The sequence below is a fragment of the Plectrocnemia conspersa genome, unplaced genomic scaffold (assembly GCF_051122295.1).
Source record: "Plectrocnemia conspersa isolate PC_06_02 unplaced genomic scaffold, ASM5112229v1 ptg000014l, whole genome shotgun sequence".
Lineage (NCBI taxonomy): Eukaryota > Metazoa > Arthropoda > Insecta > Trichoptera > Polycentropodidae > Plectrocnemia > Plectrocnemia conspersa.
In genome coordinates this window covers 18,075,830-18,092,864 of record NW_028277178.1, presented here as the reverse complement: position 1 = coordinate 18,092,864, position 17,035 = coordinate 18,075,830, and the positions used below count along the sequence as shown (strand labels likewise).

The window sequence follows — 17,035 nt, the reverse complement described above, 5'->3', positions numbered from 1 at the left end:
ATTCATGGCAATATTGAAATGGTAAATACATACTACCTAAATGAATGATATTTTTTTAAGTTACTCATATGTCGAGTCAATTTTTTTTTTAAATTCTCCTATCTCGAATTGAGGTACCTTGGCATATTATTTAATATTTAGCAAGGATTAGTTCGCTGGATAAGAATCAATGCTTAGTATTAAATATCAGACCAAGTAAATGTCTTTGGTACCCCTAAAATTTTCTCACATTTCATAAGTTCAGAGGTCATCAACGCGAACTTTTCTACCGACGAGGTTCACACAAGGTGTGCGTCCGCCTCGCCATGCTTTTGACTTTTCACCGGGCAATTTCCCATTGATCGTTAATTCGCATCGTTCGCCTCGCGCTTTCGTTCTAACGAAGGTAAATAATTATTAACGTGACCTTGGAACGGTTAGTGCTCCCGTACACGCCGATGCTGAACGTGTATAACCCCGAGGGAAATGTCTGATACCGAATGCCATGCATATGTGCGCTCGACGATTCGTACGTCCGTGCATATGCACGTGTACCTATTGTACATCGCTCGCGTTCTTTCAGTTGCATATTGCAGAGAAGAAATTCTACCAAATTTCGCATGCGTGCAAAAATAGAACGTAATCTCATTTTCGCAACGTCAGTCAGTTACGGAGCGGTCGCAATACACGAAAAATCCTTGGGTCGGTTTAAACAACCAGTCCCCGATTCGAAAGCATATATATTTAAGAGTATTTGCTCGATCTTCTTTAAATTTGCCGTCGAGCGTGTAATAAAGTAAAAATAATAATGTTTTTCACGCTCGGCACGAAAACAGACTTGCCCCAAATTTTTTCGCATACTTTATTGATACATCACCCCCGCCCGCTTCTGCTTTATCAAACATAATAAAATAAATAAGAGCAGTTTAGCGCGCGTTGCTAAAATAACGCGATGCTTTTTTCTAAACTGGGTCACCCAAATAATTTGTATCTTACCGTTTAACTGCTTGCAAGTTTTTTTCTTACGAGATTTATGCGCGGCACTTTGGATTACTTTATTTGCTTTTAGGCGGCTTAACAAGTGGTCACGGGGTGCTGCGAAAATATAACGAGACGAGAAGCGTGCTGAAAAAAGTATTAGTAAACAGTATTTAGAAGTCAAAATTACTGTCCAATCAATTACTAAATTATGGTATATAATGCTATACGTTATATTGTATTGATTTATTAGTTATTTTATTCATTTATTTAGCTAATTGTTTAAGCGTACTGTGTTGTGGTATTAGTTGCACGATGACAAATATTTTTATACGATCACAAATAAATTCTATTTATGTCTATCTTATTATTATTTATATACTATTTAGTATATTATTTTGCCATATTTATATTTATAACAACCACAAAAACTGCAATTTCAATTTTATATAGAAAACTGAAATTGTAAAATTATATTATAAATATAAAAATACATATTTTTGTGGAAAAATATGTTTTTATAAAGACCGAGGCATTTAGGGACAAATCAGATCAGTCAATTTCTATCCTGCCGTTGAGAATGCTCGATCGCTTTCTGTTGATGTTGGTTTAAGATTTATATAGTTTTAAGTCCGATCTCAGCTTGTTGGCAAAATCTCAAAAACCATTTCTTCGACTTTATTATTTTTACCGGACAAAGTTTTTGGTGCATTATTAGTTGTTTGTTTAATTATTATTCGATTGTCAATGACATTTTAATGACATCTTCATTAATTATTTCAGTATCCGATTCCGAATTAACTAAATTAGGAAAAGTTGTTCCAACGAAACTTCCCCATTATTTAAATATATATTTTTAGGAGCAACTTCGAAAATCGTTATAGTTAAAACAATGAGCTATTTATATTTTTAATTTAGTAGTAATAAAGTAATGACATAATTTGAGACCACTTTTCCATTATTTAATTTTCACAAAATAAATAATTCATTTTACCACTTCTAATAAGTGAGAATCGAATGAAACACATCTAAATATTATCCCTTCTCAGAAGTAAAAAAATCGCGTCAAAAGCAATTAAGTCGCAGTGGGAACGCTTGGTTATCTAGCATTCGTATTACATTTGACATTAATATTTTATACAATATTACGATTTTAAATTAGTGGGAAATTAATGAAGCACATCTAAACCGAATTTTGACCAATAGGAGAGCGCAAAAAATAATTATCACTTCTCAGAAGTCAAAAATTCACGTCAAAAGCAGTAAACGTGCCGTCGCAGTGCAACGAGCGTTCCCACTGCGACGGCGCCGACACGATTTTATTGCTTTTGACGTCAATTTTTAATTTCTGAGTAGTGATGATTATTTTGCGCCCTTCTATATTTTTCAATTTTCCAACATATTTTCATAACACTGACAAATGTGTTTCCCGTTGATTAGAAATTAAATTTTGCCTTACATTTAAAGAAAGTCATCAAATCGCTTTTTTTGGTTCGAATTGGGCTAACGTCAGTTTTGGACGCGTCGATTAGAGATCACATAGGGTCGGCCTTGCGCTTTGTCTAATTCTAGCAGCTACTCCACTTCGAATGACCCACAAAACGTTTGCGTAAACTTCCAACCGTAACTTGCTTCAAAGGCGATTTATACGATTTGTTATATTTATAGATTTTTTTCTCGTTCCAAATTCAATCTAATGACCGCCTTTATTAATTTAGAACGTGAGGAGCGAAAACTAGAAGGTCCTCTCGACGATCGTACGTTGATATAAGTTATTATAATACGCGAGAGGCATTTGGCCGACTTTAACCTCTAACGCTGCGGTGACGTTATCACACCACGTAGGCATGCGAGATGTCAGCAACCAGATTAAATTATTGCCGTCGTCGTCCCCCTTGATGACAGTACTCGTACGCATACATTTCGCTCGTGGGTGTTTTGTACAGGCTCAGCTTTAATGATTCTTATGCCATTGATGGGTCATTGAGCCCGTTACTCGGTACAGCATGTCCTTCTTTTGCGTCTGTATGCATACGAGACGTTTAACCCTTCTTATAAATATGCGTTATGAAGACGCTCACCTCGATAGCTGCGGAGATCTAGATCCACGCTTATAATTATTCGTTTCAAGGATATTATTTCTAGGAGTTCTTCAACGTCACGGGTGCTCGAACCGCGCAGTCCATTGCCATCGTCTATTTTTTTAATTTTCTTCTCTCACACACATGTAAAGGTATATAGATATGCGTGTAGAGCCTTCGCACGTAACGACGCTGCTCCTACGAAGGTCGCGGCACCTTGCTACATCCATTGACCGCGTCTGTATCGCTCTAACAATGGCAGAGTATATTGGAGCGTCGGTTTATTTTTCTGCGGCACATGGAAAACCTTGGCTCGAGTCTGTCCGCATTGCTATCTGGAAAAATTTCAAAACCTTGAACGCGGCGAACTCTTCGCGAACGTTAGCGTCTCGCGACATAACGTGTATGTAGACGACAGAAGAATCTTCGCCCAATTTTATGTTACGTTCGACTATCGAACACTGCGGCGGTGTGGCCCTCGCTTCTGTTTGTTTTAGTAGCTTGTGTGTACCAATCGCAGCGTTTCACCTTCGAATCTCAAAGCGGAAGCACGCAGATGTGTTGATTTGCTCGGTCTCTAGAATGGCAATTGCCGTTTGCCTTTATGATACGATTCGATTTTTGTCATCGAAGTGCGATCGGTTCAAGTGCTTTCAGATAGTACCTAGTTCTAGTATATATTGTACAATATTATCCCAGCTAATGTTCAGAGTGTAACTGTGCACACGACAACTGTGCTTCAATTGTTCCTACATCGAATTCAAAATTACATCTTATTATTCACCTTACATGGTTGATAAAAATACTCAAATATTAAACCGTTGTTTACATTAAATTAATATTAATATATAAACGTTCATATGACTCGATTCCTGCGGTTGATAAATTACGTCACAGCAAAAAAAATGCGTCTTAATCATATTAAGATATGATAATATTATTTTATGGTGCAGTTATATAATATACCAGCATATCACCTTTGGCCGATGTAGTCCAGTAAAGTCAGTGCCGTTTTGTGACTAATGAAATTATTAGTATCATTTGTATCTTCTGTTTTAATGACAAGAGAAACGATATCCACACCATTCTAACATTAAAATCCCGGATCATTCGAATCATGATCAAATGTTTTCCCGAATGATATTTTCAAAACATTTTTAATTTTATAGAATCAATTACATATATTTTCACGTTATGTAAATTTTCCTAAAAGTGATTAAGCCATTGATCTTACTCGGCAAGAGTAATTTTTGTAAAAAAAATTGCAACCATGCATTCGGATGAGAAGGAGCATTGTCTATTAACGATACTACTTTCTGTGGCACCCCTATACTTTTTAAAATATATCTCACTTCAGGAACGTCTTTAGTTTTGAACCAATCTTCGAAGATCTCTATCCATCCATGCTCTTTTTTGATTATAATAATCAACAGTAATGCGTTACAGCGAGGGTAAATATTTTAATTAATAATACACGAGAATAGGAAAATTTAGGAAAACCTAATCTGTGATATTCGATCAGAATTATAATTAAATAAAAAACACTATTTTCGTTCTCCCAGATACTAAGATCCAAACCTGTTTTTTCAGGTATCACCGAATTATATATACTATATATAAAATAAAATAAATAAAATATGAGTGATTAAATGGAACCTTAGCGTTTTCTTCGAATACGTTTACTAAATCTTTACTACCAATTAATCCTCGGTATTTTATATTGAACGTTTTTTGTCACCCACATTATTAAATTATTATTCATCTGTATAGATAACATGAAACAATGAAATCACTAGTTAGCTCACTGATATTATGAGCAGAGGTTCTACATAAAATTTCTGGATCACAAAAAGTTGGTACTGCTATAACATCATTAATGAATAATTTTCTATTCCTTTATGAAGAAATTGTATACAAGCGTCTTGAATGTCAACGCAAATATTTTCAACAAAATCTTGCAATCTCATTTCCACCATGAGTTTTGCAGCTCAAAAAATCTATTTGGTTAACATAACAAATATAATGATACCCAATATTGTTAAATATGAAGCATACATGAACTACTTCGATTATTTTATATTTACTGATAATTACAATCATTTGACGATTGATGTAACAAGCAGCTTACTGAATCAATAGATTTCTTGTTAATTTAATCTTCTCTAGTTTAATAATTGCTATATTGAATATATTATTTTCCGCTGTCTTTAAAGATTCCTTCCATTTTGCATATATTTAAGATGAGCAATTCGATATTTGGCACTACATCCCAAACAGTAGCACTTGGGAGAATGTATTGAATCTGTATAATATTCCAATAGCAATTATCCTTTATTTGGTTTTCATTGTTCATTTTTAGTTTAAATATTTTATCTGTGTTATTAATAAAAAAAATAATGAGTTTTAGTATGATTTATTATCAGCTTGTTTTTTTCTTATAGTGTGTGATCAATACATGTTTTAAACTTTATATTTATTTCTTAAAATTAATATGTTCTCAGCGATTTCGTGAATTTTTAAAAACATTCTCGCTGTAAATCGACATTTTCTTTAATACGCTATTTGCGTTAACACAGTCAGTTCTATCCATTTTATCGTTATTCATAGTTGAGAAAGATGGAAAGTTTGGGTTTACGTTCCTACTATTAGCTCTAAAACACATGATACGGATTTACGTTCGATATGCTCGTATTTCGAATAAATTTATAGAAATTACAGTACTACATTTTTTATATTTATTTTATATATCGAACGTATATCCGTATCGTGTGCTTTAGAGCTGATAGTAGGGGGCGTAAACCCAAACTCCTAATTTTTTTTCTCAATTATGAATAATGATTAAATGGATAGCTCTCGAACTGACTGTGTTAACGCAAATTGAGTATAGACTTTTACAGCCCATGTGTCTGTAATATTGTATACTATAGCTATTTTCTAAAGTTTGTGTCGCTACTGAGATAAAAATTGTGAAAGCGACTCTATTCCTCTGTCAATAGACAGCGTGGATATGACAATGCTCAAAAATTCCTTTGATTTGCTATTGAATGGTGAGGAGCCTCGTCTAACGAAACTTAAATCGGATAAATACAATCGTAAACACACACTGAGTCTTAATTCGTTCTGTCTCGCCTCAGAGATAACTTTACGAGTCTCCGGGGAGGTGAAAAACATAAATGTTTCAATGTCAAGTTTATATACGCTCAAATGACACTATTGTGTCTTTATTACGGTGATTGTTTTCAATTATCCGTTTGTTATGTTTTCACAGATGCATACTCTGGGGCGTGTGTACTTATTGTTCATATAATACGAGATTTTTAGAGGTATTTTATTATCTCCGAACACGCCGAGTACCTGGCACGATCGTCGTTTCGATTTTCGTTTATGCATATTGTTGTATCGTGTGAGTGCAGCATTCTCAAAATATTCGTGCATAACGACAGTCGCACAATCGCAAGGTTAGATAGATAATAATGGCATAACGTAACTCGTGCGATACGCCCAATTTATTTCATCGAATTATTTTAATGTACATAATGTTATATTATTTGTTATACGAGAAGGATTCGTACGTTACACTCGCACGTTTCATTCGTACACGAGACGACCTTCTCGTTAGCAATATCGACTGAAATAACCGCATCGTCCTTGCCAATAGGGTGTCCACCTGTTCTAACACATTTTTGATACGATTTTCTAAGAATGTTACAAATTCATTTGCGATTCGATCGTTTCTAAGAGTCTTTGAACTATACTCTTTTTGTTCATAAAGTTTAAAATGAACTCTCAATGTTAAAAACAAACTTAATTATGCCATAAAGAAAACTTAGTTTTCATGCAATATCATATTAATGTCGTCTAGTTAGACAACGGTCAATACTGGAATTATGTTTGCAATGTCAGTTATAATAAGCCAAAAGGGGAGTACAAAAGGTTAATTAAACGCATTATATGCAACCCTATTTGTATTTGCATAGTATTATAATTGTCGTTGTGCATATATGTATATTGAAATAAATAGCATTATCGAGATTAATAACCTTTCGTGTCTTTACAGCGCAAGGTTAGTTCAATAAATTATGAAAAAGTACAATAAAACAAACACGACTTGTATCGCAATGTACTGGGGCATCTTTTTTAATAGTACTTATATGTACAGATGGCTCTTTATATTATCGTGCATTTCCATTATCGTGACACTCGCCAAGGTTGCCGATTTTATCAATAGACATTACCAGTCGTTATTAAGGAAACATATCTAATATTTAGTCGACTCTTTGCGACCTCGTTAATTGACAAAGTTGACATAACGACCGGCAGTCTCGCGATTTTATGGTTACCCGCGTTCCGTTCGGCCAGACTGTTTTGTGTTGCATACTTTGCGAGAGACGGATCGTAGTTTTCTCAATGTGACCCTGTCTATCCTTTTCACTTCAAACTCGAAAAGCTCAACAACGATTATACGCTTATTTTTACCTGGGTGTTTCTTTTCAGTCATTTTTTATTATCGCTTATATGTTAAAGAAATATCGATCTGTTTCTTAAGCGATACAATAAGTAGAATATGTTGTTCATTATTTTTTTACTAACTTAAGGTGTCGAAAGAAAAGGATTAATTTAAAATTTAGAAGTCCAGAGGCATCTATGTCATCAACAATATATTTGATATTTTTTAAGCCATTTTAAATGACTTGACGATTTTATTTCATGAGTTACTCAAATATACTTCTATCAATATATTACGGTGAAAAGATTTAGTATTTCCTAACCATTTTATCCGGAATTGTTAAATTACTAGAATTCGTCGTAAAATCTGTTAATCCATCCTTGGATTACAGATTACGTATCAACCGCTCAAAACCTAGACGTGTAAATTGATATCCATGGTTCTCAAACTAAAGTTTTTTTTTACATATTTTCTTTAAATAAATTAAATCACTGTTTTTAACTCAATATATTTTGAGTCCCATTATAGGTCTATAACATTGTGAGGATTAATGATATCATATGTTAAGGGTGATCCTCCAACTTCACTTTCCGAACTTTTAAAGAAAAATTGCAAATTTAAAGATATCTTTTGATGTAATTCAGCCGATTGATGACTTTTTCGTACAATTCAGGCGGTATCTCGGCTATAACTTGGTGGATGTTGGGTTTTAGGTGTTCCAATGGCGTTAAATCGCACGATATTGGTGGCCAGTTGCCCCTCATTTGGCCAAAAAAATGCATGTCATTTAATGAAATACCATGAATCTTAACAAAGTCGAAATATTCCTCAAAAAAAAAAAACTATCCCGAAATATTTTTTAAAATATGTCATATCAGTGAAATTATATCGAAATATATTTTCACCGGTAGATACATATTTTTACCAGTGAAAATATAATTTATATGGCAGAGGTGCTAGTAAAATTATATGATTTCAACTTTTCCATAACTAGTAATACATTTACGTACTCATCATTATTTATTCAATTGCGATGTATGAATGTTGCAGTGAATGTGTATTTTTCAGAAGTTATATTTTCACTAGTGAAGTCATAATACATTTTCACCAGTAGATACATATTTCTACTGCGAAACTGATAGGCACTAGTAAAATTATATGCTGCTATAAAATGTCCATGAAACTCAATTTATCAGTTGCGAAACCTTCATTTGCTGTTCAAACCCAAACCTAACCTAATGAAAGTTCTATATTTTCACTAGTGAAGTCTAAATTCATTTTCACCAATAGATATGTATTTCTACTAGCGAAAATATAATTTAACTGATAGGCGCTAGTGAAACTATATATTGCTCTAAAATGTCTATGAAACATTTTGACATTTGCGAAACGTCCATTTTTTGTTCAAACCCAAACCTAACGTAATAAAAGTCTTTAATTAGTCCATAATATTTCTCTTAGGGGACAATAAGCAAAAAAAAAGTATCCACAGATGTCGCATCTCGTATATTGCTCCATAGTTTGTCTGTACTTTTATTACACTATGTATTAAAAATATGATGGCTCTCCTTACCGATATTATTACAGACTTTTAATATGAGAGTATTGGTGTATTCAAATCGAATTTTGGTCAAAAGGAATGCGCAAAAACAATTATCACTTCTCAGTAATCAAAAATTTACGCCAAAAGCAATAAAATCGTGTCGGCGCCGTCGCTGTTGGGACGCTCGGTTATGATATAAAATATGATTTCGTTGCGTTCCCACTACGACGAAATCATATTTTCATGTTGATAATTGCTTCGAAAAATATCATACCGCAATTCGCGCGATTAAAAATATGTTGAGAACCATTGGTGTTGTGTGAATTATTATAGTAAACAATTAACTAAATATTATTTACAAGGACCGAAACATTCTTTCTTTTCTCATTGCATTCTATGGTATTTTTTTCTGGTAGTGGTCCCAACATCTGGAACGAATATAAGGTATACGCTAAATAAATTATATATAAGTATTTTTGTAATTAAATAAATTAGACCGCAGTGGATTCATAAGAAAAAAGTTTATGTCCAGTAAAAGTTAAATAAAATTTTAAATGCATATATTATAGTATATTATAATTTATTGATAAAAACTGTTTCTAGTACATCGGAAAGGGTTAATGTAGATATTTTTACTATCTTGACACCAATTTCGTTTCCGATGTTTATCCGGCAAACGTTTTATTTAACAGTTCATCTTTTCAGACTTTTATTGCGGTGACTACGAAATTCAACAGCAGTTTCTGTTTTGTGACAGTAATTTTCAACACACATAAATTATATTGATACATAGTATATAAATGGTATTATATAACATTTTTGACTGATATTTTATTATTATATGTATCTCAGTTAATAGTATATACTTTTATCTGTTAATTTTATTTTGGGTAGTCTTCCCATTGAATGCATATGGCGAGAATTCAACCGTCCCATACGATTGAATTTTATCTTAGGTTTGCATCGTTCTTAAGTTGCTCTTGTTGAACAAAAAATTACATTTTAACTACTACGAAAAGAATAGTTCTTCTGTCACATCCTGTGTATTATATTACAATGTTTAAAATCTCTCCAGTCCAAACATGAAAACAAAATGAAAGGAGTTGCGCTATATCGCATCAGGTATACTGAATTCTTCTCCCATACAAATTACTCACGCCATTGTCCTGGGCCGCGATTGTCTCGCACGCCTTTACCTGAAGAGGATGAAAATGCATTATTATTATACATCCTCCCGTTTTACCTGGTCGCGGCCGTGGCAAAGGTGCAAAAACCAGTTTCTTTCAATCTCGACTATCTTGATATCGAGGGGCTTAGCCCGCGTGTATTATAGACAGCCAAACGTATATAATACGCACATGTGATTTCGAAGGTGATCAGAGCTTTTTTAGCCGTCAAATACCGAAGTTTATACCTGGCGACGAACGGAACGTTCGATACGACTTTGGTTTTGTTGGGGTGGCTCTACGGCTGCGTCGCTTTTGGGCGTTTCTCGCTTTTTGTTTATCTTCATAATATGGTAGAGGTCGCGTAATTTTTTGTTTGCTTTCGAGAGACGTGATAATGTGGAAAATTGTGGCTTTTCCACGGTCGCGGCGGTCGCCGTCATAACTCCTTGGCGATATCCGTTCGGTCGATTGCGTATACTCTGTGTTTGACTTTAGCCGCTAAGGCCACGCGAGATTGTTTTCCATGACAAATTGTCGCATTTTCCGCGTACGTCACGTAATAATTATTTTATATATTTTTGGTGAGGTTGAAACGAGTTTTTTTGATATTACATACAAAAAAAAATACTTTTTAAGTCATGTCATAAATTTAGTTCACTTGATACAATCTTATAATGTGATAATAATCACTTGTAAAGAAGAGTCTATCACAGAACTCGTTATTTTTCAAACATTCCTACTTCATTTATATTGCACTAGTTTGCAATCCGAATATTTATATTCAGCCAACAATAATTTATAAACAACAGTCACGTTGCTACTGGCTATTTTGTTTTATATTTAAATGCTGATTTTTCCATTGGTCGACAGCCAAAGCCTCCAATAAAAACAAAAGAATTCATTACCTTGGACTGGAAATATATCGAGCAAACAAAACAAAAATGAAATATTTTTGTTTTGTTTACGCGTATTATTACAAATCAACATACAAAACAATACGATTAATATAGTAACAATTTGAACATAGAGCAATATAGTAACAATTTGAACGTAGAGCGTTTCAATTTTGAAGGGAGCCCGTCCGACAGTGGAAGCTCAGCACAATTACATATTTATAAGTGCATATATAAGTTAGTGATGTATTTACTTCATAAAAAATCCATTGATCATCGCAATTATTCTGTATAAATGCAGAAATTGATAATTTTTCACAAAAAAATATTTAAAATATTTGACTGCTACTTTAATAAGTAAGTGTATCGCGGAATAATAGATAAAATATTAACATTTTATTTGGCATATTTATAGATATATTCACCTAATAAGTTAACATGTACACTCGGTGTACATCACAGTAAATGAAAGGTTAAAGAAGCCCGTATCTATTGCGTATATCGCACTGCGTACTGCGACGGCGACGGCACGATTTTATTGCTTTTGACGTGGATTTTTGACTTCTGAGAAGAGATAATTGTTTTTTGTGCTCTCCTATTGGTCAAAATTCGGTTTAGATGTGCTTCATCCGATGCTCACTTATTGTAAGCGTTCCAATGCGACGGCGATGGAACGATTTTATTGCTTGAATTTAGCAATGTCACGCGTGCGGGACGCCACTCTTATCTCTCACTCGCTCTCGTCGCTTAACACGCGAGCGAGCGAATCACCGACCGGGTCTGGTGCGGGTGCAGAGCAATAGCTCTCGGGCCTATCTATTCGGCTATTTCTGCCATTTCTATTTTCAGCAATTAAATTTAAATTATTACATGTTGACCTCAACTATGAATAATTAAAGCGATATTTATGAATATTCAGATTTGAAATCACTCATTTTAGCATGTGTATATACTATAAACTATATAGCACAGTATCGCGCGGATTTATTTGGCACAGTAAGGGAAAGGTTAAGAGAGAACAAATTAATACCAGACATTGAGAAAGATCACAGCTGCACAATTTAACTCTGAAGTATGAGCGATTTCTGTAATTTCGGCAATTACAAAGTGTTTTTTCACGTTGTTGTGTTTGTCGGCTATGATTTGTTATGGTTGTGTCTGTTATGAATAATATAGAGATAATTAAATAATACAATTGGGCTGTAGATACTGCAGCGGTACGCCGTGAAAAAATTGACCACCTGCGTTGTTAAAATATTAATATTTTAGAGATTATTATTTTTTAATCTGGCTTTAAAACTTAGTAATAATTATTAAATTTACTGTCGCTTGAAATCTGCATAACTCATTGAAAGATCTCTACCTCCGGATTGAAATTCATCATATATGATGTGGATAGTATTAAAATAAAGTCAGTTCTACCAAGAACATTTTCGAATATTTGTAATTGTTCTAAAGCTTCGTCTAAAATTTTTATATAATTTTTGTTTTTGACGATTTGCGAATTTGCAGTATAAATAATAACTAATTACTGCAGAAATATACGAGATTTTAACGGCGATATTTTAACTACAGTTAGTAACACGAAAAATGTCTCTTCCTAAACCGTTACCTGATGTTTGAAGTAAAAATAAATTAAAACAGCTCTAAATTATTTTAAAAAAAAATGTCGGGTTCACCTCGACTTATGAGTTCAAAGAGTTAAATAGCTCTCAAAGTCACGGGAGTTTCCACGATATTAAAAAAAGTTGGTTGCAAACATTTTGTGATCAATAGAGCGTTAAGTTTATACGTCGCGGCAGCGACAGAGATACGCCTTGCTAGCTCCCCGTTAAAATATTGATCAACCCAGTGGAAATCCCATGGGTAGGCAGGGTTTCTGTTAAATTACATATGCGGGTCACCTATTGACCCGCGGGTCGGAGGTTGCCGACCAAAGCGATACGGTTCACCTGAATACAAATTGGAGCGTGCGTTTTGAATTTATTAAAGTGTAATGCTTCCACTTCACTCTCCGAAAGTAGGCGACAGTTGGCCAAGGACGGGAAATATAATGTGAAAATTCGGGCTTACTTCGGTCGAGCTCGGTTGTCCCCGCGCTAAAATCTCTCGCAAGTTCTCCGAGGTCACCGCGAACGGGAGGTAAACTGGGGGTAATTTTGGTCGAGGCGGCCGACTTCGTCGCCTCCGAAAATTCCCTCGCTTTCCGAAAGTAATACCCGAAGACGCTTCGAGCGCGAGCGGCGAGATACTTCCCCTTTCGCTCTCTCGCGTGACGAGAGAGAGAGATAGAGATGGTTTATCGCAAACTGAGATAGAACGATTCAATTTTAATATGGGCGTCTTCACGATCGCGCCACTGTTTGGTATTTTTGCCCGATCTGGACGGCCAAAATTATTTCACCACTTTAGTTGATTCCATAAGTGCTCTTAGTCAAATATATAATATTATAAGTGCTAAAAAATACAATTATTTAAAGTATTTCTTTAATTGTAGGCCCGAGGAATAGGAATTCCGTGTTGAACGGTCGTGCGAATTTCGCCGCGTAGCGTAAAAAAAAAATTGTATATGTCACAAATTTTCTGTTTTTAATTAAGAAAAAGTATTTGACTAGCATTTTATCATACTCGGTATCGTTTTTTTTAAATATGTATATATTTAGTCATTCCAAACAAATTTTTATTTTATTTCATTAGTACGCGATCCACAATTTGACGTTTACTGATTTTACCACGGTAACCATATTATTAAAAAATTACAATCATTACAAAACTGTATTTTAAATTTGACGTTAACATTTCTTTAATTGTAGGCCCGAGGAAGAGGAATTCCGTGTTTAACGGCCGTGCGTAGCGTAATAAAAAAATTTAGCCGCGTAGCGTAAAAAAAAAAATTGTATATGTCACAAATTTGCTGTTTTATATTAAGAAAAAGTATTTGACTAGCATTTTATCATACCCGGTATCGTTTTTTTTTAAATATGTGTATATTTGGTGATTCTGAACAAATTTTTAGGTCGTAACTTTCGCGACTAAGCCCCGTCCCATTTTTAAGAATAATACATTTTTAAGGTATGCAATGTGTTAAAAACCGCAAAAATCCGCAGTCAATTTTGCATGTATCATAAAGAGAAAGACCTAAGCTATATATTGTATATAAAATCTCAATTCAGCAAATTGACTTTCCATACTTTTCCTTAAAAAATAATAGAAATTATTCATTAGTTGCACACTTGAACGTTTCCTGTTTATTATTTATTAGTGACAGTGAAGCCTCGATTCAACATAAAATGTCTTATTTACTAACATTGATCTATTCCGGTGCATTGCAATCATCCACCATCTCCTTTTTCTCCATTTGGCTTTAATTTTTTTTGTGTTTAAAACACGCACGTAGTTATAATACGCGAGGTTGAGAAGCGTGCACGCGTATGAAATTCCCGGCTGTGCGAACACTATTCGAAAAACTGCGACCTTGACCGACTTCGGTCGAACTTCCACTAGGACAACTTTCGGAGAGTGAAGTGCGGGTATAACGTTTCCGTAAAACACACGCAGAGATATGACGGGAGTCTGCGAGAATCTCTCTCTCTTTCCGGCGCATACAGCTGCCGTTGCATAACTATCGAGAGAGGTGGACGAACTTTCGCGGTCGAATCGTACGTGATAATTTCAAAGATGTGTGAAGAAATGAGACATTACACAATTCACTTGTAACAAATTCTCGTTAGAATTAAAGAAACACTCTCATAATAAGAATCTCAATAATGCAGAGGTTAAAGAAATTCAACATAATTAGTGCTTAAATTTGAATTGGAACCGTTCCAAAACGTGAAACTGCTTCTGTCGCCGACTTTGGCCAATTTTCAAAACTGCGCTTACAATGTAGATAAATCACAAAGATGGTTTTATGCAGTGAAAGCGATCGTGCTCGCGACAGTCTCGGAGAAAAAGTTTGACGACCGCTGACCTGGCTAGCGGACCGGATTTGAATAGATGCGACCGTGAACTTGATAACGGCGCAATTGAGAATCTTCGCACATAGCCGCCAGTTTTCTTCACGTTACGCAATGCGACAACGTAACAGCGCGCGTTACGAAATTGGAAAGAAAACCAAAATAGCCATCTGAAACGAAAGCACTCTCCAGTCGCTTACGCTTAGCTTCTGACAGAAGGTGAAAGCAACGTTATGAATTTACAGCGACCATCATACATACCGCACACACCCGAGTCTTTTCACTTCGAAAGCAAATATAAAGAGGCGTTCTTCTAACGAAGTCGAAGTGAAAACGCCACCGAAATAATTCCAGTTAGAACGACCATTTTCTAGTTGGTCGAGTGAGAAAACTTCATTCCGTGCACGCGCTCGCTATTTTCATCACGTACGCGCTGTAGGTTTGCTTCTTTTCGTTTTTTTTTGCGAGAGGATCGCAACAACCTTGGAGGAGATCGACCCGAGGGAATGCATAAAGAAGAAAACCGACGAGACGCACTCTCATCTCCTCTCGACAAACGAAAATAACCACAGGCGTAGCTGGATCGAGCTGTAGAAACCTCGAGTTGGTCAATGTTTTTAAAGACGAGTGCACACATGTATTAAAGCTGTCTCTTAACATCAACATTGTCTAGTGTGAGGATTTAGGAATCATTCCTATTTATGTCGCTCTCATCAAAAGTTATATTTATATAATTCCCAAATCCTTTTGAACGTAAGTTCAAAATTTATTAGACGACATATCATATGGTGTGAAAGCATATATTTGAATCATGAGAAATTTTGTTGAAAACTAAGGATTGCGAATTCAGAGCTGTTTTGTAAAAATTTTCGTATTTTTAAAAACCATATTGCTTCCATAATATATTCTCCACTTTTCTCATGTAACAGCTTAGGAAGAGACATTTCTTATGTTACGAACAAACATCTGTAATTAAAAATATATCGTTGTGAACATCTTGTGTATTTCTGCAGTAATAGTACATTATTATTTATACTGTACTTATGTTCCAATAGTGTTATCCATGTCAAATTATCAAATATAAATTTTATAAAAATATTTTAGACGAAGCTTTAGTTTAGAACAATTACAAATATTCGAAAATGTTCTTGATGAAACTTACTTTACTTTACCATTATTTACATCATATATGATGAATTTCAATCCGGAGGAAGAGATCTCAAAAGCAATTAAATCGTGCTCGGTAACGATAACAATAAAACTATAATTAGTTTTAGAACTATTATTAGGTTAGGTTTGGGTAGGTTTGGGTTTGAATAGCAAATGGTGTCAATCAAATTGAGTTCCATAAAAAGATTTTTGAACAGCATTTAAGTTATATTTTTGCTAGTAGAAATATAATACATATATGTATCTACTAGTGAAAATGTATTTGGACTTCACTAGTGAGAATATAACTTCACTGAAAGATTCACATTCACCGTAACATGTAAATAAATAATGATACGTATGTAAATATTACTGCAGATTTTCACTGATGAAAATATGTATTTACCGGTGGAAATTTATTCCGATATGATTACACTGAAAGGATATATTTTAACAATTATTTTCTGGATTTTCTGGATAACCTGAGAATTTTTGGTTTAGAATCTGGGACGTCATTTCAGCTGTTTCCAGGTAAAGGGGCAAAAGTTGGCCAGTCTAGGGTCGTTTTCATTAAAATTCATAGTATTTCATTAAATGACATGCATTTTTCAAGCTAAATTCCCCTAAACGACATTCCTAGATGAGAACCGCAAAAACCTTTGAAGAATACGAAAAAAAATAAGAAAAAATATTTGGCTCTCTTTCAAAACTATTTCAAAAAATATGAGAAATTAATTTGCTAAATAAATTTCCAATATATGTATTAAAGAATCATCATAATTCAAATCTTCTTATATATGTCAAATCTTCTTATATATGTATGTATTAAAACCTGCAACA

At 34.4% G+C, this 17,035-nt stretch overlaps 1 protein-coding gene and 1 long non-coding RNA gene across 21 annotated transcripts in view; one reads left to right on the top strand and one right to left on the bottom strand.

The window, feature by feature from the left end:
• The window catches only part of rdx (BTB/POZ and MATH domain-containing protein rdx), a 208,177-nt gene that overhangs the window by 157,147 nt on the left and 33,995 nt on the right, over window positions 1-17,035 (top strand). The gene's annotated exons all lie outside the window — the stretch shown is intronic.
• Window positions 9,611-16,884, bottom strand: LOC148226423 (uncharacterized). The gene is made up of 2 exons (XR_015812404.1): window positions 14,628-16,884; window positions 9,611-13,089 (listed from the first exon to the last, which is right to left on the bottom strand). It is a non-coding gene; the product is annotated as an uncharacterized LOC148226423 (long non-coding RNA).